General features: G+C 35.5%; 1 long non-coding RNA gene across 2 annotated transcripts; it reads left to right on the forward strand.

Moving 5' to 3' along the window:
- Window positions 1-15,929: 15,929 nt before the first annotated feature.
- On the forward strand, window positions 15,930-20,082 carry LOC121342545. Of its 2 annotated transcripts, none has more exons than XR_005953569.1 (4): window positions 15,930-16,013; window positions 17,702-17,752; window positions 19,227-19,272; window positions 19,812-20,082. It is a non-coding gene; the product is annotated as an uncharacterized LOC121342545 (long non-coding RNA). The 2 variants fall into 2 exon arrangements; XR_005953568.1 differs by having other exon boundaries at window positions 19,850-20,082.
- The last annotated feature ends 412 nt before the right edge of the window (window positions 20,083-20,494 follow it).

Genomic DNA, 20,494 nt, shown 5'->3' on the forward strand with positions numbered 1-20,494 from the left:
CCATGAATGTCCTGCAACAGGAAGAAATTATCATCAGCAGATATCCATCAGAACACTGCTTAGGCACTGAATGAAATGGTCCATGCTAATGCTTTATAGATGCTCTGTGGTTTCAGACAGTTTTTGGTCAATTTGTTGGCAGCCACACTGTACTATCATTGCTACATGCCTTCTCAATGCTTTTGAATATTTTCTTTTCCTTAGAAACACATTTTCATCCTGATGAGACCAAAATCACAGAAAAAATAAAAAGTCAAAAATCAAGGTCAAGGTTTAGATTAAAACATGTCCCTTTATGGAAATCTCTGGATTATTGCTTCCAGAGGGACTGTGAGAAAAGAATGACATCCCAAAAATATTACAGAACAAGAAAAATGCTAGGCTTTGACCCTTAGCAGCTGCTCATTTTCTTCCCTTGTTGTATATTGACAAAGGAGATACTCAAATCTCTTAACTTTGGTAACTGGTGACCTTATGCATGGGACATCCACACAGAGATGGAAGATCTTGCCCCAACACCACAAAAGTCCCGTCAGTTTTTCATGGTGTGGTTGGTGAGTGGTTATGCTACATAAGCATAGATGTCCTGCGACATTGCAGATGCCCCAGGGTATTGTGCAGCCCCAAGATGGGTGTGCTGGCCAACAGTGACTGAATATGAGCCAGCAGTAGCCATCTGTCTGTGTAGCCATCTGAGTTTATATCAGCACTGGTGTGGCCAGCAGGAGCAGGGCAGTGACCGCCCCCCTGTACTCAGCACTGCTGAGGCCACAGCTCCAATCCTGTGATCAGCTCTGGGCCCCTCACTTCAGGAAAGACATTGAGGGGCTGGAGCGTGTCCAGGGAAGGGCAACGGAGCTGGGGAAGGGTCTGGAACACAAGTGTTGTGAGGAGCAGCTGAGGGAGCTGGGGGTGTTCAGCCTGGAGAAAAGGAAGCTCAGAGGGGACCTCATCACTCTCTGTAGCTGCCTGACAGGAGGGTGCAGCCTGTGGGGGTCAGCCTCTTCTCGAGGTAACAAATGACCAAGCAAGAGATAATGGCCTCAAGTTACACATGGGCAGGTTTAGTTTGCATGTTTTTTCATGGAAAGAATTGTCAAGCCTTGGAACAGACTGTCCAGGAGGGTGGTTGTGTCACCATCCCTGGAGGTATTTAAAAGTATATGGTTTAGTGTTGACTTGGCTGTGCTGGGCTAGTGGTTGGACTTCGTGGTCTTAGATCTAAATAATTCTTTGACTATATGATGTTTAACAGGTTCCTTTTGTGAAGAACTGACTTGAAATCCCATGCTTTAATCTGAAAAAGGGACAGTTCCTATTTCGAATTTTCTGGCATTTATTATTGGCATACACAAATTGCCAATCTGTTTATACCTTCTTTTTGCTGGCTGCATTTGTCTAAAATCCATATATTTATACATATATATATACAGTCTGATCCTGCACTATTTTGAATGAACTCTGTCCTTTTGAAGTATTTAGAAACACACAGCTTTCCATAAAAGGCAAATATTCTGTAATAACACTAAGGACATCTGTCATCTTCCTCAGAGAGCTTGCGAACTCATTTCACAAATGTTGGTTCTAAAGGAAATCACTGTTAATAGCATAAATTGAATACAGATCTATAGAAATAAATGCAGTGGATATTTGAGCAGCATCTAGAGGACAACATCCCACTGAAAAAGAGAAGAACATGAACAAAGACTCTGTTTTACACCTTTCTACCAGCTATCTAAGGATCTACAAGCCAGTGGATAAAGATCTGGTTCAGAGTCTCTTGGTTAACTGTAGAACAAGTGGTATAAGAAGGATGGTATAGATTCATTAAAATAAAAGGTCTTCTTCCCCCTGGAAAGACAAACCACATTGTGAAGTGCTGAGAATGAACAGAACTGAAGACCCTTCAATGCATTTAAATATTTAATGACACATTTTATCTGCAATACAAAAATATTTGGTTGGACTCTACTTGCTTTTGATAAATTAGCAGTTTACTTGCTCTTGCTTGATGATGGTAGAGTTTTGTCAATTAGTATCAACTACAAGGCTGATGGAAGACATCAAACTATTCTTTTTTTGTAGAAAATTAAGAACTCTACAGAAGATGTGTATGCCTTCATTTGAGACCTGTTTTCAACTTCATTTTTTTGTAGAGCGATATATTTTTTTCCTGCAGATGATAATAACAGAAATCTGTGTTAAAAATTTGTATTCCAGTTGTTTAACTTTTCCTTTTGCATTTTCTGAATAGCTATTTCCCTTCTTCTGCATAGGAGATGTGAATTTGGATTATCAGCTATTTTCTGAATATTGCAAATTTTAATTTGAATTTCATTATGAAGGCAGTTGAGTTCAGTGCCACAGAGGGCAATGAAACGAATCCAATGCAACACATTTCTGAAATTTTACTTTTACCTCAGGGTTTTTAGACTCTCTTACTACACTGTTCTTAGATCATCTTCTAGCTGCCTAAAAACTCTTCTAAAATATTAGGGATATGAAAATAAAATTACCTATTCAAAATGTATGCAAGGGGGTTTAGTCACTAATATGGAATATGTTAGTTTGTGTACTCAGCCATTGTTCTAAAAAGATGTAAAGAACTATTTGAAAGAAAGGCAACCATGCCTTCTGTTGAGAAGCCTCTGATTGATGTACTAGTAGTAATAATTATTTGAATGATTTAGTGCTTTCCATCATCCATATCACATTAAGTAACTGCTATGAAATCTTTTCTGAGGTAAACAAACATTTCAGTAAATGTTGTCACAAGATTAAACAAATTGACCACACATGTTAAATTCCTTTAAAAATTGCAGGGTCTGTATCTACCGTTTGTCTTGGTTTGAACACTGCCGTGGGTTTGTGTTTCCTCACTTGCTAGCATGGGAAGGTTCACTGACTATTGGCATCAGTCATAATGTACAAGGACAAGGCTATACATAAAGAAAAGTGAGTAGTTGTTAAGAAACATTTAATATAATGAGGGCAAAAAAGCCATATGGATTTCAAAATTATCAGCATCACAGCCAACAATTATCTGCAAATTATAGCAATAATTTAAGTTTACGTTTCTTTGCATTGTTTATTCACTTTTAGTGAATACAACTGGCAGCAAAGTAGATGATAAACCTGGTTTATTCATGTTACAGCTGTATGTAGAAGTTCAAATGAGAATCAGGAGACCCCAGAGAAGAAGAAAAGTACTGGATACTGTTGCCTGTTCCATAGAAAATATCTCAATCTCAGTCTGTAAGAGGGTTCATGAGTCAATGCGACATACATGAGAAAGGATAAAGGAGAGTACGCAGGCAAATGTGGCTCTTTTGATTCTTGCCTTAGAAATCTCACTACTCACATTCTTAAGATTTATTATTGTTTTCTAGAATCCTTACCTTGAGAATATTTTTCCTTTTTCTTTTTTGTTTTCATTTTTTTTTTTTATTATTATTGCTTTCTAGACTCCCAGTAAAGTAGCACAAATCCTTTGCTCACTTCATAAGGTTTCAAATCACTGAAAGTGATACAAATTTGCTGGTTTGGTTTCTAACCATACATACACACAAAGACATGATAAACTCTTTACCCTCCAGACACTGAGCAAGGCTGAGACTGGCAGCATATTTACAGGGTGCAACTACTGTTTCTTTTCCCTGAATACCTCTGTGTCTAATGCTTAGAAACTTGTTGCTTACATGCTAGCCTTCCTTGCTGTATTCATGAATATCTGCTGGTAAAATGTGTTTAATTAGGTTGACTCAAAACATACTAAATAACACTTTTAAAATCCCTTCATTGGGCTTTATTTCTGAGCTTATCTATGAGATTAGAAAGTCCACAATGAAAATTAAACACGAACATTTAAGAGAAAACCATCATCTAATTTTTAGATGGTCTTAGTAATATACTCTGTTCAAATACTGCTGAGGGAGAAAAAACTGAATAACTAATTATATAAAAATAGCTAATTATGTTTGTTTTCTTTAAGTACATTCACCAGAGCTGAAGAAATTATCTCAGCTTTAGGTCTGACACTGACCTAAAGCTGAGATAATTTTTCTGGAGAGAAAAAATACATAAAAACCTGTCCAGAATGACTTTGTCAAGTATGTAACAAGGGCAGATGGGCAGTTGAATTTCTGCAACTTTCTTTTCAGCAAGGGAAGTCTGTATTTCAAGTGTCACACATACTGAGGTTGCAAGGACTGTGCCTTGCAAAATTAGAAGTGAAAACTGCTCTGATGGTCAGTTTCCCAAACAAGTTCTGCTTTGCTCCACCAGCTTTCACTGAAGTAAGGACTACTGACAGACATGGTTTCCAGACTCTATACTACCAAGAGCCTTGCTGACCTTTTAGAATCATGCTATGAGGTATTGTGGGCCTCTCAAGCCAGTCTCATAATACCAACAGAGAAGGGGAATCACCATGCCAACACGGGCAGCAATAAGGTACAGATTTCTAGACATGTGACTTGAATATTCTGTGAATCCCAAGGGACATTTGAGTTGGAGTTCAGGACTCATAGCATTTTATTTGCTTGAAGCAACTTTGTTTTCTTCTAGGGAACAACAACATGATATTATAGGAGGCTATTTTCACATTATGCCTTCATTGCATTGGCCTTCACCAAGACCAGCTCTCAAGAATCTCTTACCAGGAGAGAGGTAAAGAACATTGGAAGGAAGACTTTTGCTTGGCCATAGCGCATTGGGTCAGAGACTTAACATCAGCCAGTCCATGGACCCTGACAAGATACATCCATGAGTGCTGAGAGAGCTGATAGATACCAAAAATAGGGCACTCACAATCATCTTTGAAAGGCTGTGGTGATCAGGGGAGATACTTGAGGACTGGAAGAAAGCAAATATCATCCCAGCCTTCCAAAAGAGCAAGAATATCCTCATAGCTAAATTCAGGAGGTGTGAACTGGATAGGCAGATGGTGAGGTGGATTGAGAACTGGCTTAACAGCAGATCCCAGAGGGTCATAATCAGTAACACAGGGTCTAATTGGAAGCCTGTAATGTCCCCCAAAGTTCATTACTTGGGTCAGTATCGTTTAACTGACATTATTTTGCATCAGTCAGTAGCTTTCATTAGGGCAACCTCTAGTTCAATATAAAACAGGCAAAGCATTTGTCTGAACCACAGAGAGAAACACAGGTAGAATAACTGAAGATGGCATAAGTCTGTGTGACATATGGTCCTTTATATCACTCACAGTCTGCTGAGAAGATTTACATCTCACTGAACTTCATTCTTTTATGTTTATTGCTGAGATACACTCAAAACTCACTTCATATTAATTAGAAAAAAAACCCCACAAAACAACCACCTTGTAAGATATAAAACCATTTGATCCTAAATCTATGTCTGATGCAGGTCAAATGCATGACCCCTAAAAGCACCCATTTCACTATAGTAGCTAAACAGGAAGCTGACTTCAGAAGGTGAGAAATTTGCATCATATGTAGCAAAAAGAGATTAGCTGATTCTTCCCTCTAACAACAGTTTGGCCCGTTTTGTTCTGGTTAACCAATACTTCTAACAAATGCATAATGCAATAAATTTAAGTTCAGTAGCACAACCCACAGAAATGAGCATTTGTGCTATGCTAGGTCATAAAAGATGAGGTCCACGGAAGTGTTTTGTGAAAGAAAACCATCTTCAGAATTTATAATTTGATTGTCACTGGCCTGTGAAGAAGACCTACAGGTCTGTGGAGGCATTTAGTGCAAGTGCAATAGTAAAATACTGGTCGGCAGTAAAGAAAAAAATCTTCAGATGTCATACAAGAACTGCAAAATAACAACTTGGTACCACTGAAATACAAGACATCAATTTTGCAGACCATATAGGATAATTAAAACTGAGTGATGAGGCATTTTTTTATGTGATTAGGAGACCTGATTTAATGGGATTTAAGAGATAATTGAATCAAGTCAAATATGAGTTGTTTTGGTACCTTATGCATCACAGGGCAGTAAATCATCACACATGAGGGGTACCTTAATGAACTCCACGGGATTTGTGTTAGAGTTCAGCTTTGGGGAAGGACTTCTTTTCAATGTGAACTCAAAACTCTTTTGCACTCTTTTTGTCCTTGGATGACACACTGGCGCAAGGCAACCTTCTGTTTAGCATAGAAAAGTCTAATCCACTGAGCCTTGCACTGCACCTGTTCTAGAGTTGCTTCAACAACTCCAAGTGATGGATTGCAATATAATTAATATTTTTCATGACAGATCTTTTTAGTTTTTATTGCACCCCTTCTAACTTGCACCAGTTAAGTATCTTTTCTCAACACTTTGTGTCATGAGGGTGTCATATTAAGTGTCAAATAAGACTATGATGCAGCTCATTCTAGGCACTGATATTTCTCAGAGAGGTGTGGCTTGAAGAATCAGAACAGATAGCACCACAAGTGAACACCACAGATGTTAAATCCCAAATGAATTTAGGGCTCTGAGTCTCCTTTAGACATTAGCCTCCTCCTATACTTTAGATGCTTCATATTACTTGGTTAGCAATCTCAAGAACTCAAATAATAACAAAAAGAATTATAGATAGGCACCAATCCACTAGATTCCATTAAAAAAGAATTAAGATTCCTGCAACTGCTCTCATGTCATATCCTAATGTGGAGATCTATCTGAATCATTACTTGCTTATATACTTGGCTAAGCTGAGATTCTAACATGATTTGGAGAAGGAACTGAGATATAATTAAGATAGCAGTTTTGTCATATTGTTGTTGATTTATATTTATGGATTTCTGAGAATTGGAGGATTTTTAAATAAAATCTTTGTAATGAAGTATTGGAAAAACTCTTTAGCAAAGTCTTTCTAGGGTTTGATGCAAAATATAGAAATATTTCAATAAAAATAATTAATAGGAAAAATTTTGTCTTTATGTGAATCCATAGAGAATTCAACAGCTAACGGAGATTTAGTAGTAGAAAATAGGGAAAAAAGTTATATGCTTTCCTTTGATGGTGAAAATTCTTAGATCGGGTGCAAAACATCCCAGCTGCGCTCTTCAAAATAAATGGCTCCGTCCTGAGGTCTGCATGGAGCCCATGTGCCACAGGCTGAACTCTGCCTCCTGCCTTATCTGACTGCTCCAAGGACATGGCTGTTGGCTCACACCCCATGTTTTCATACTGCTCTGTAATGGCCTGGATTTTGTGATTTGAAAGTGTCACACCAGAAGATCTGAGATCAGCCTCTAAATGACTGTCCATTTCCTTCCCATAAGGAAGACAAGATATACATACATATATCACATGCATTTATATATTTTAATATCTACAGATATCTGTATTTTAACCAGTAAATATACATAACGATCTTCAATGTAAGGAGGACAATAAGAAAAAGGCCCAAGGTATTTCCCCCATAAGACAACACAAAACAAAAGAACCAGCCAATTGTTCACAAATGAGAAAATTTAATTTCCAGGTCATCTGTAGACAGATAAGGCAGGTGATGGAGAACTTCCCTTGTCTACAACTGCAAGAAGCCTTCAGCTGAGCTGCTTCTGGGAAAATGGCAGAGTACAGATGGGGCTGTGTGTGCTTCTTCATTCTTTTATCGGTGGCATTGATGAAGGTTGATGCAGTATCTCAGGTGCACAGAATGGTCTCACAGTGCTCCCAGGTCTCATGGAATGGAAATGCTAATTTATTTTAAAATACCATTGATTCAGTCCCTAATACTCACATTTTAGCACACAGAGGAATGCATGTAATTAGTCTGGGAAGCATCCAGGGAGGCTGTCCAGGATGGCCTGCAATGACAAGCAGCACCAGTTTTCCAATCTATCTATCTCCCCACTTGTAGGGTTTAGGAGGATATCACTTATGGGTGAGTGTCAGGGATGTAACAGGAGCCAACCATCCTGCCTCTGTGAGTCATCAGGATGCACCCACCATCTCTGATCCTGCTTGTCCTGAAGAACATAAGAAGGCATGTGGCAGGCTCTTGATGGTCTGCTCCTGTAGGTGTCAGGCATTTGTATAGTTCTCACCCTCTTGCTATTTACTACACCTGTGTTTATATTCCCTATCAACTGATACTGCTAGAAATATTTTTATTGCAATTTTCCACATCACTAGAAGATTCCTGGACATATGTTTTCTAATATATTGCAGGCACTTTTATATGGGCTACTTTAAAAAAAAAAATAAAAAAATTAGAAAGCAAAATGTCCAAAAAAAAAAAAAAGCCAGATGTATTTTTGATTCAGAAATTTTCTTCTCAACAGTCTTCGAAGTTTCTAGTGTTGTCCTTTAGTATTTCAATGATAATGGATGTTCATAAAATATTTCACTTTCCTGACATAGAATTAGAAATTAATTTCTAATTAGAAATTAGAACTAGTTTACCATTGAGTTTCTTCTGTGCAGTCTTTTAATCTATGAATTCTAATCTGATCCAATCTTTATATTCTATTTATTTTACAAGATAAGGATAAGATGGTGTACTGTCAGCACAATGGGCCAGGACCAGGCAATAAGTTACATACACATACATTCCATGCATTTACAGAAGGCTGATCATTGTTTTTATTATGAAACCCGTTTTTATACCCTGCTTTGCTACAAGTGGACTTGATGGGTCCTTTACTTAAAACACCATCACCATTGGCTAATTAAGAAACTACCCTTTGGTAAACAAATCTCTGTAACACATTCCACATGTTCACAATACCAGGTGTAACAAGTTAACATCTCCTTCTTTTCTCTGATCTTCTCGCAGTCTTTCCCATAAAAATGCCTGAGAAAGTTGCTTGTTTCTCTATGTGGCCAGAGAGCTGCTGCTACAGTGTGTTTTTTCAATTTCTTATTCTTTGTTACTCCCTTTACATAATGTCTTTTCAATCAAAAGGAACTCTTCTACCAAACTGGAAAAAGGTGTGATAGAAAGGGAAAGAGATTTGCCACTGACAGGACAGAGAGAAAGAACTCTGCCAAGTAATGGACAAAGTATTCCTTTTACATAAGTTTTTAAATGCTGTTCTGGGTATTGTCATGCAGCACTTATGCTTCAGAGTGGCACCTGCATCTCTCCTGAGAGTAGTGACACAGTGAGAATTAGTGAGAAGTTTAGTTCCACATATCCTATTTATGAGAAAAATCAGGATGTTTAATATAAAACTGAGCTGTGCAAAAATAAGGCAGACATTTTTACAGAGTTCATAGGAAGTTAATAGGAAGACACATTTTCTGCACAATTACATCAGACAGCATTTTTCATACAATGTTAAACTCTGAAATGTACAAAAATACTGACAAGACTTCTTTTCAGTTTTAAACTTTTAAACAAGAGCAGAAGAAAAAATACTGCATGACAGGAAGAAAAAAAAATCCTATTAAAATACATTATTATTAGATCATTACGATAATCTACAAAGTTGTTTCAGAACCATTACAACAATCATGCAAATCTGTCATTACATATAAGAATGTTAGCATTCAGAGATGGAAGAAATCATGAGGAATCCCTGGAAGCCTTTTTGTTGGTTTGATTATTACCTTCTGCAGAAGCCCTAGCAAGACATCCAGTTCCAAATCCTGTGGTTCACACAAAGCAAAATAATATTATTTTAACAAGCACTATTAATGATTCCACAATAAAGTGCCTGTCACAGGAATTTTCCACAATAAGGACTCCGTTGACCTAAACTGATGTATTTCAAATGCACCACCCCATCCTGCTACAACAGCATGTACATTAACCAGATAACATCTCTCTCTGAAATAAAGACTTGAAGGAATTTTAAAAAGTCATATAATAGATCAACTCATATTTTTGTATGGAACAAACCTATTCAGCTGATAACACCAGCAGGTATAAATCTTCAGGCAATGAACTACATTACTCCCTGGAGACGTCGTTCTCTCTTACATTCTGTTTGCAAATGACCTGTCACCCAAACTGCTGATTCTCTGCATTTGTAAGCATTATAGTATCATTTTGCAGTTTCCATATCATAACTTCTTTACAGCAGGATCTCAGCATATTTTGTAGTTGTTAAGTAATTTAGCTTTGCAAAAACGATTTACTGCAAAATGGAGAAGCCTTAAGAGTCTTCATTTTTTAAAGGTGAAACCTGAGGTGCAAACAGGCTAACCATAGCCTTTTCATGGAAAAGCTGAACATCTGCTCCTTTGAAAACAATAACAATCTAAGTTCAGCAAATTCTATGGTCAGGGCAATGATGAAGGAATTAAGAAGAGAGGCAGCCATCATTAGAAGATTTGGAGAATGTTGGGTGGGTGTTTTTTGGAGTATTCAATTCCCATGTTACTCTAGAACAAGACTGCTTTAACAGTGATTAGTTATGCAGTATGTAACAAAAGATGTTCTGAGTGAAACCTGAAATATGTGAATAAGACTGCTCTGATATGGACTTAGACTTGTTAAGAAAGAAAGTAAATACTACTCAGGTTATAATTTACATTTATGCTACTATGCTACTTATATCACCAAGATGCTCATTACCAGAGTAATTAGGTGCATGCCCATTCTTTTCCTGTTTGAGTTCAGCCCTGACAAGTGGGTGAAGTTTTGTGTACCATGGGTAGCATCTCTTTATCATTCTAAAGAGAGAAATTCAGACTGGTTTAGTGATTTGTAGAAGGCTACATTTTTCTTATGGATGTCTTCCCAAACAGAAGTACATATTGTCCCATTAAAAACTTTTTAAAGTGAAATTTTTCTAGTGACTTCTATAGCAAAGTAGGATTTCACCCAAAGTGGTTTTGATGATGTTTTACTAAGAATGATAACCAACAAAGCAGCAGTGTGGATACACACCACGAGAGCAGAATGCAACTTCAGGACGTACAGTAGGTCATGGAAAGAGGTATCCTTGCTTTTAAGGAAAGAAGCAAAACAATTTTATTGGTAGGAGAACAAATGGAGGTGAAGGGCATAACAAAAAGCTGGAAAAAAATAGTATTTCAAGCAGAGAGGACCTAACACATAATATTCTCATGTTAGAATGAAGAATAGTACATCAAGGACTGCAATTAAAAAAGAAAAAAAAGGATGATAAAACAATCTGCTCCCACTTTTTTTTTTTTTTGAAGTGCATAGTTGTGTTTTATCCAGAATAATTATGTTAATAATATCATGTTTATGTGTTAGTCTTGTAACGAACTGTGGGTTTTTGTGGAAATGGAGCTACTGTAATGATTGCATCTATTATTATCTGGAAATGAAGAATGAGATTCATTTCATTTAGCTTTATAAGAGTTGGGCATCAAGTCTAAGTTCATTTTCTGGATTCCCTTTGGAGTCAGTTGTCAGAGAAGCATTTTCCAATGTAAAGTGTCTAATGCAGTCAAGACTAATAGCCCTAAGACTTGTCTGTCCATTGGCATTGATTACACTAAAAAACAGATTATCTTACCAGATACAGAACATTGACATGACTGAAGTTAGTTGATACTAATTTTACTTTAATAATATTTTCTCACATTAAATCTTCTTGAGATTAACTCTTTGAAGTCTCTAACCACTATTATATTATAAATACTCACTTCAATGATTTTCAAGGTCTCAACTAAGCATTTACCCACAAGAAAATTTGAGCAGAGAGTTACCATTTCCTTTCTTCCTTCAAGAATGATAATTTTTAAATAGTTCATTTTGTTCAAGTAGTAATTAGCAAAGCATTTTAACTACCTAATTGCCAGAGTAAACCTTTAATTAAACTGGATAAAGAGATTTTGTCAGCCAAGTGGAGTTTTCCTAGAGGAGACTAATGGGTACTGCTGGCATCTAGAACAAATGTTGCATTCCTGACTGATGTACCACATGGCAAAACTTTTATGAAAAAACTGAATGTCATCTGCACAGTATCTGTTTAGTACCATAATAGTGGTAGATGATGTTAGATAATAAAAATTTCCATGCATTTTTAAATAGCCAAAAGGAAAAAAAAAACAGAAAAACATTTAAGTACAGTCTGTTTCTCTAAAATACTGAAGATTTTTAGAAAACTTTGAGGTTTCTTAACTAATTTATTTAAATATGAGTGCTCAAAAAATCAAAGATATAATTAGATAAAAGTCATTTGAGGTATTATTAATCTCTTTTGTTTAGGCAAGAGTTTGAAATAGTGTTATTAAACCAAAATTATCATAATTTTTGTACAGTTTTGGGCTCTCAGTCCTGAAGCTTCAGTTTGAGACTATGAGCTGCATATAAGTTTTCTTAAAATGCCATTTGACTAGGATTTTTTGTGATGCTTTTCAGGGATTATTATTTCTAGGGAAAATCTGTATTTGATTTCCAGGAGAGTTACAATTCTTCTTAAACATAGCTCTGAAAAATATTAAAATATCTTCTTGTTTTTGCAATGAAAAATTATTTCAAGAAAATTAAGTGGAAGAAACTGAATATTTAAACAAATGCATGGGATCCATAGTGTAAGTGTTCATAAGCATGCAATGATTAAATCTATACATGGGTAAAGTTATTGAGGAAATGTGAAGTTTCTGTCACAAAAATGTAAATGCAAAGATACATTTCTGATCATAAAGGGATATCAGTTTTTTAGTGGTAAATGTTAAGAGATGACATAGGGTAATTTATTTCTTTTCCAATAAAGATGACCAGATGAATTTTGGACTTTAATAAAAGATAAATTAGTACAAGAAAAAATTAAATTATTTTAAGAATTTATACCTTTACAATTTTTTTTTTGAGAATTTCAGAAGAGAAACTGATATGATCAAAATATGTTAAGATAGATTTGACATTACATGCAATCTTAAAAGTTATCCACAGTCATAAATGTTCCCTTCATATTTTTTGACCAAAATTTTCTAATTCATGTTTCCTCTTGCAGATAGGACTGAAATTCTCTGTCACTCAATAACCACATGATCATTAATAAAGTTAACTGCATCTGAAATAAACAGAATAATGCATTTATGTGTATTTCTGTTTATTTACATGTCCATATATTTTTCAGTGTGCACTGCTTGAATGAACTCTCATTCTTCAACCCTTTTCTTCTCAAATGGGAATGACTATACTCTACTGCCTCTAACTTTTAGCAACTTTCAAATTTAGCACTTCTGTTATAGTAAAATTATTTTCATATCACATGTTTTTCATTCCAAATTCATTTTAACACATTTCTGGAAATGAAACACATTCTTCAGCTTGAGCACGTTTATTTTGACAGATTCAATGTCAGTGAGCTGTTTTAAAGATGCTTACTATTGTTAATACTGCAGGGAACAAAATCTCAAAAAAAAAAAAAAAGTAAAGCACATCTTTATGTGAATAAAAAGCAATTTTTTGTTTTTGTTCAAACATATTATTTATAACTGTGCTCAGGGGTTTTTTAAAGATTCTATGCTGGTTACTCAAGGACAAGTTATACATCTTAAAATTGGCAGATAAATAGGTATGCCCCTGAGTATTCCTTCTAAAATTAATTAGAAAATTAGAATGCAATTTAAGCTGAGAAAAACATCATAAATTAGATATTAAATAACTTCTTAGACACATTTCCATTTCTTCTTAAGTAACAGTGCTTTTGAGAGGTGTAATTCTTTAATTCATCATTACAAAGCACTTAATGGTGTTTCTTGGCCATCCTTAAATTTCTGGTATCTTTCGCCTACTGAATTCAATTAAGCTGCTACTCAATACCAAGAAGAATAACAGAACATGGGATTTAATATTTACATGCTGTAAATCAAGATAAATAATGCATCATATGTATTTTATATATGATTATGTTGTGCTCTATCTGTATATATGCAAAGCAATTCAAATAGGGCAGAGGTTATTAAGTTTCACAAGTGTATTTGATTTAAATTAAAGGACCATGGCTCACTGAATATCTCATTTTATATGATACCATAACCCAATGAGTGACCTCCAGCACCGCGGTTTTTTATAGACCTCGGACATGTTCAGCATTTCCTGGGTTTCCCAACTCTTTGCAAGATGGAGCCAGGAGTAAAAGCTCATAAAAGAGAAGTAAATAATTGTCACAGACCCAGTTTCTGAAAACAATTCAAGGAGGTGATCGTGCCTCTAGGGTGCTGAAAATCCCTTTGCATACCATGACAGCAAAGAATTTGATTACAAATCCAACAGCAGACCAACACATGACCCAACTCCATCCTTCAGCAAGCCGAAGATACACTTGATAACATTTTCTTCAGCTTTTGCCAAAATGACAGGAAATTTAGTAAAGCATTTAACACCTCAAATTAAGACAATCAAAGGCTGAAATTGCAAGGAAGCTCAGTGATTTCAGTGGAACAGTGTCAAAAGCTACAATTTTTAAGACAGAAAACTTGGCAGTATCTATGCTGATCAAGACACAAGGTAAAGGATCAGATTACTTTCATCCATATCCTATCACTACTTGGCTTGGCTTTTGATGTTGATACCTTCTGTAAAAACACATTTCATTTATGCTGAGATATTAATAATTTTGCCTTTCCTTAACAAGCCATGTAATTAACCTATTAGTCCTGTAAAATGACCAATAAAGCCAGCACATGAGGAAATGTGCTTGTTTCTAAAATTAGTTGCTATATGTTATGTTATATTACATTTCTAAAAATGCAGAATTCTTCTTCTGCAAAATTGGCAGTTGTCATTAATTTACAGTTAGTTGGTTGGTTACACTTACAGTGAAGCCTGAAATAATGATTGCTTTCATAAACTCTAAATTCATATGCTTACACGTGTTTTAGTAGCATTTAACACTCCTAAATGTTGGCACTATGCTTCAAAAAATACAAAAATTAGCTTCAGCTCTTACTGACTTTTAATGTTTAGGGATTAGCAAATTTACTCATCAAAATGAAGAGGTTTTTTAGAAAATAAGGATAAATTGCCAAAATATAGCAAGCCTAGGTAGGTTTGTTTATACAATGTCTGAGGCATTGACATATGATTTTAATGCATGGAGTAAGAGGTTAGCTTTAGAAATCTTTTCACTAGTTTCCCACATTCATGATGAAAATTCATCTCTCTAGTAATGTCCAAAAAGATAAGTGATATCATTATACTAAATGTCACATTCATTACATGCAGGAAGGAGGGTACTGAAAAAGGTCAATTCGTCTGCAGGGTTCCACTTTTACTGTATATACCCAACTGTCATAATGTATAATGACTGCATTTTTTACAAATTGTCAAACAACTTTTGCTCCCATCACACACTAAACATGAACTATGTTCAGGATAGGCTGCACACAAAACACTGTTTTTACTGTTAAGATGTGATTAAGAAGGTACAAAACCTCTCAGCCTTATCAAAACAGTCAAACTTGTGTGCATTTGCTTTTCCAATACTTTTACAATAATGACTGCATGCAATCAGATGAAAGAGTGGGGTGTACCTTTTTAGTTGTATTAGCACCAATTATATTTACCAAAATATTTTCTCCTGAGTTAAATTTCTGTTAGCCCAGCAATAGAATAATTGTTTCTGAAGTTCTTTCACTCTGAAAAAAGTACTTTCAGAATTCAGTGAACGAAGTGAGTTTCTTTCATGAAGATTGTTTAAAATATGCTACTAACTAGTTGATACTTATGGTACATGCATATTCAGCAGTGCTATACAATTCTATTTTGGCTCACTGGTTGGATGACTAGAATTTTTATAAATAAAGAATGGGGAAATCAGAGAGTTCTGAAGATAGCACATAGAATGGCATTTGTGAAATCACAAATATAGACAGCAGTACAGATATTTTCATGTTAGCTAGCTGTCAAGACTTTTTCACAGTGAGTGGAGTAAAATTGGCACTTTGAAAGCATGAGTCATCTCATCCTAAAATAGATGATTAAAATAGGTCAGATGAATCACTATGTGTTGCTCTCTATTGACCTTGAAGAGAGCATTCGGTTACTAGCTAGTGTGTACACATACAAACTGCAGAACACATGAACTCGGGTGAGAGGGAAACAACCCAGGACATCTCAGGAAACAATATTTTCACTACCAGATTTACAAGCAGGTATGAGAATAGTAGACTAATATTTCCTAAGGGGAAAAAAAAGAAAAGATTGTTTTCATCTTTATGGCAAATAAGCTAAAAGAGAGTATATGTGATTTAAAAGGATACACTACATCTATGTGCAAAACATTTGGATATAAAAGTATTTTCCTGTCTCTAGAAGGTACATAAATTCTTTGAAATATTATCATAATGTGTCAGTATATCATAACCATATATATTGAAATAAAATGTCTTTTGACCCTCAACACCAAGATATAGTACTGTAAATGGTTCATTTGGGAAAACACAACTACAAGATTTGAAATACACTTAAATTAATTTTGAAAATTCTGAAATTCTGATTAGGTGATAAAGAGCTTTGCAGTAATCTGCAAATTCTTCCAATAGAATTAAAATGTAAGCATGCAATGTGATACATGTACTGAGGTTTTGACTGAGGGATATCATAACTGACCCTTAAATTGTAACTACAAAATTCTTACATAGAATGTCTTAGCCTCTTCGAGCATCTCCTTCCATTAATTTACTGTTGTGCAGACTCCCACAAGAACACTTTCTTGAAATCAAAATCCAAAAATCATTCATCCTGACATATCTGCACGGCTTTATCCCCAGACTATCAGAATAGAAACAGAAAGAGTAAAGGCAGCATTATATGTCTGTGCTGTGCCTTTTTTCATCTTCTCTCTGTATGACCTTCAGGTAGACTTGAAACCTGCATTCAATATAGATTGAGCTTTTTTTTACTTTACTTTACTTCACCTTCAATTTACTTGTTATGATGTACTACACTGTTAAGAGTACTTGCTGCTTTGCTACAAATGAAGACCAAACTATTTCAAATCTGCCTGACTATAATAGATCTCCTCCACTCAGATTTAAACAAAACTGTGCTAAATCTGCTTTTCTTAAGACAAACAATCTGCTGTCAATTTTGTAAGTCAAAAGGTGTTAAATCCGCTCATTACCTTTGAAATACGTTCCTAAAGAGTCTTAAACAGATTGAGTCAAGCAGTGTTATTAATTTTTCAGTGGCTCTTTACTTCCAGTAATTGTATAAATATGGCAAATTCTGCAAGTTTTCTGAGCTTGTGAATACATTAAAAAGATAAGTAGTGTAACTTTGTAACTACTCAGGAAAAACACTTATCAGAAAAATGGAATTTCTAGGTGTTCTGGTTTTGTCTGTGTTAAAGTAAATTTTCTTTCTAGTGTCTGGTAAGGGGCTGTGGATGTGGGATTTAGTACTAGAATAATGTTGACAACACCCTTATGTTTTAATTGTTATTTAGTATCGCTTAGTCTAAGTGAGGACTTTTCAGTTTCCCATGCTCTGCCAGTGAGGAGGGCACAAGAAGCTGGGAGGGAGCAGGGCCAGGCCGGCTGACCCGAGCTGTCCAGAGGAATATTCCGTAACACAGAGCTCAGTGCATCAACTGGGAGGAGTCTGTCGGGAGGCACCGATCGCTGCTGGGGGACGGGCTGGGCATCAGTCAGTGGGTGGTGAATAACTGCACTGTGCAATAACTCTTGTCTCCTTTGGGTTTTATTCCTCCCTCTGTATTTTTGTTGTCTCTCTTTTCATCATCATCATAACCATACCATCATTATTATTGTATTTTATTTCGTTTGCTAAACTGTTCTTATTTCAATCCATTAGATTCACCTTTTATTTTTTTCCCCAGCTTCTTCTCACCATCCTACTATGAAGAGAGGAGTGAGCAACGAGCTGCATGGTACTTAGCATCCAGCTAGGCTTAAACCATGAAACTAGGTTAAAAAATGTTTACAAATTGGAATAAAATTTTCCAAACACGTGTGAAGTTGAGAGAAAGTGAAAACATTTAATCTCCATATTTTCAGCTATTTTCTGGCTAAAAAAAAGAATATGTAATCAGAAATGGTATTTCATTTCTTAGAATTTCTGAAAGCAGTTTTTTATAAAGAAGTTAAAATTTATAAAACTATTTAAGAACCCTCTTCTTACAGAAATTATTATCCTTGGTCCATGTTAGTTAGCTGCTTTGGTAATACAGGCTTAAAAAACCCAAGCATAAGAGCTAGATATAGGAATCCAGACACATATTTCATCATAAGAACCTGAGTAAAAGCTTTACTACATGTCCAGCATATCATCTTTCCCATGGATAACTTAAGTGCAGTTTGAATATTATTGTTGGATGCTGAAAGTTTCTAGAGCATAGTGTATCAAATACTAATTCCTTATGTTAAGCCATGTTGTCTGCTGATAGTTTTGAAATCAATGGTTTGGAAGAAAATAAATGTGTCATAACAAGGGAGTAATCTGTAAAAAAGAAAAATTAAGAATTTTAATGTGTTTTTGACAACCAAACTGAAAAAAATAATGTCTTGCTAGGGTCTGGATATCTTTATCATAGAAGTTCAAAGTCCACTAAAATCAAAGGCAGTTTTTTCACAACCTCACCAAGTTTTTCATTGAAATGTTGGTGCGCCATTCTATGGCATTTCAATAACACCAGGGATTTGAGCAATCTAGAAATGAAATGAAAGGAAGAATGAAGATAATGATTTATCTAAAGAAACAGGAAAGATATCTTTGACAGAAAAAATCCTGAAATACCCTCAAAGATTTATATGTCAGTGGGAAAATGGGCGATTTGAAATTAAAGAGACAAATATAATTTTTTTTTCTCAAAAAACTACAAGAAATACATGAGATGCATAATCCTGCGCACTATACCTGTCAATTAAAAATAGCAACATCATATACTATTGCAGAAGTATTTCATAGCAAAAGGAATTCAAACCTGAATACTTTCATGTATCCTTCTTAACTAATTGCTATGTGAACAATAGCAATTAATTTCTTTTTCTTTTGTTTTTGTTTTTGTTTTTTTTTTTATTTTTTTTGTTTTGTAACAAAGATGCTAGTGTTTTGAAAAGAAGGCAAAAATTAGAACCAGCTCTGGAGGGTTCACATAATAATATTTACAAAACCGCTGCACTTTAGTATCCACCTGGACCAAGAAGCAGTCACTATAATTTAGGTTAAATGTCAATGAAAATTACAAGGTGGTATAAGCTTCACCACAGTTTCTCTGTTTAATATTTTAAACAGCAGCTCATTTGAACCTAAATAGCAGTTTATCTATGCATGTTTCATTATAGAAGGAATGTAAAACACAGACCTAAAAGCCTTAGTTTTGACCTTGTGCAAAATCATTTCAGAGCTCTGTGGAAATGCTGGCATTGCGATATGGAGTCCAAAAATGAGGTCAGTAAGGAGTCCCTAAATCCCCACAGGTTATATTGTCAGAGAAGAAAAAACTAAAAGAAAGCAAAGAAACACTAAAGAGAAGAAATAATTGCATACAGTTAGCACTTTCCAAAGCTTTCCATTCCTAGAAGTAGCTTTGCATGATTTGACTCATTGTCACACATCTGCCATTGAAGGAAATAATACCCACAGAACTAAAGGAGGCATTTAGTGATTCAAAGGTAATAGTAATATCCATGTAAAATTTCCTGGTTTTAAAGCCATGCAAGAGTGTTTTTCTGTGCCGGTATTTTTTAGCTCCTTCCACCAAAGCAATCAAGTCTGACATCAAAGCAATTTTTGTTCAGAAATACACAGTATTAGCCAGAGGAGCAAGTAGAGTCTGCCACAGCACTGCTCTGTCTGGATGAGTAGATGTTTTTCTCTGTAACAACAAAGTCTATGCCAGAAAAATATATTCTCATGATGGAATTAAACTCTCCCTCTCTGCCCTCTTTTCACCTGCTCTCTCACTAAATCTCTCCTTCTCTCTGTAGCTCACCAGCTCCCTAATTTACCTCTCATTGTGCCGTAGTTGATTGAGAAAAACACTTAAACTGATGCATTTCAACTGCAGTCCTGCTTCTACACCCGTCAGCACGCTCAGTAAATCAGTCAGCCTGCCCTCATCTTCTGGAACCACCTTAGTTCAGCTCCATATAAAAGAGTTATCCCTCAGCTCCCACCACTTCCTCCTGCAATCTCTTCGAAGAACCTAAAGAATAATTTTTATGTAATAAATCCAGAGAATAAACAAACAAATCATTTCATGGCATCAAATAGTTTTTATCCTTTCTACCTAGGTAAGCAATTCATACCTCAGAAGATTTTCCCCCTCCATTTCTAGGATCTATTTCTATCTTTGGATCCACAGGGCTTGACAAGAACAGCAGACAGAGCTTTCCCAGTTGGAGTACAAAGTGATTTTATAGGCAATACCTACTGAATTTTTACTCTTTGGAACATATAAATTTAAGATATCTACTATCATCTGTTCTAAGATAGTAGTATCCTGATTTTGGATATTACTGTCAGGTATACACACTAGAGGGAGGGAATAATGAAGTTATTATTGTGCATTTCATGCTGTCTTAATATAAAAAACTTTGAAATTATTTGGCCTGAACAATTTCTGTTTCTATGACTGTTTTAATCCCAACTCAATGAAAAATATTTCTAA

This window comes from Onychostruthus taczanowskii, unplaced genomic scaffold, assembly GCF_017590055.1.
Source record: "Onychostruthus taczanowskii isolate IOZ18803 unplaced genomic scaffold, ASM1759005v1 scaffold54, whole genome shotgun sequence".
NCBI lineage: Eukaryota > Metazoa > Chordata > Aves > Passeriformes > Passeridae > Onychostruthus > Onychostruthus taczanowskii.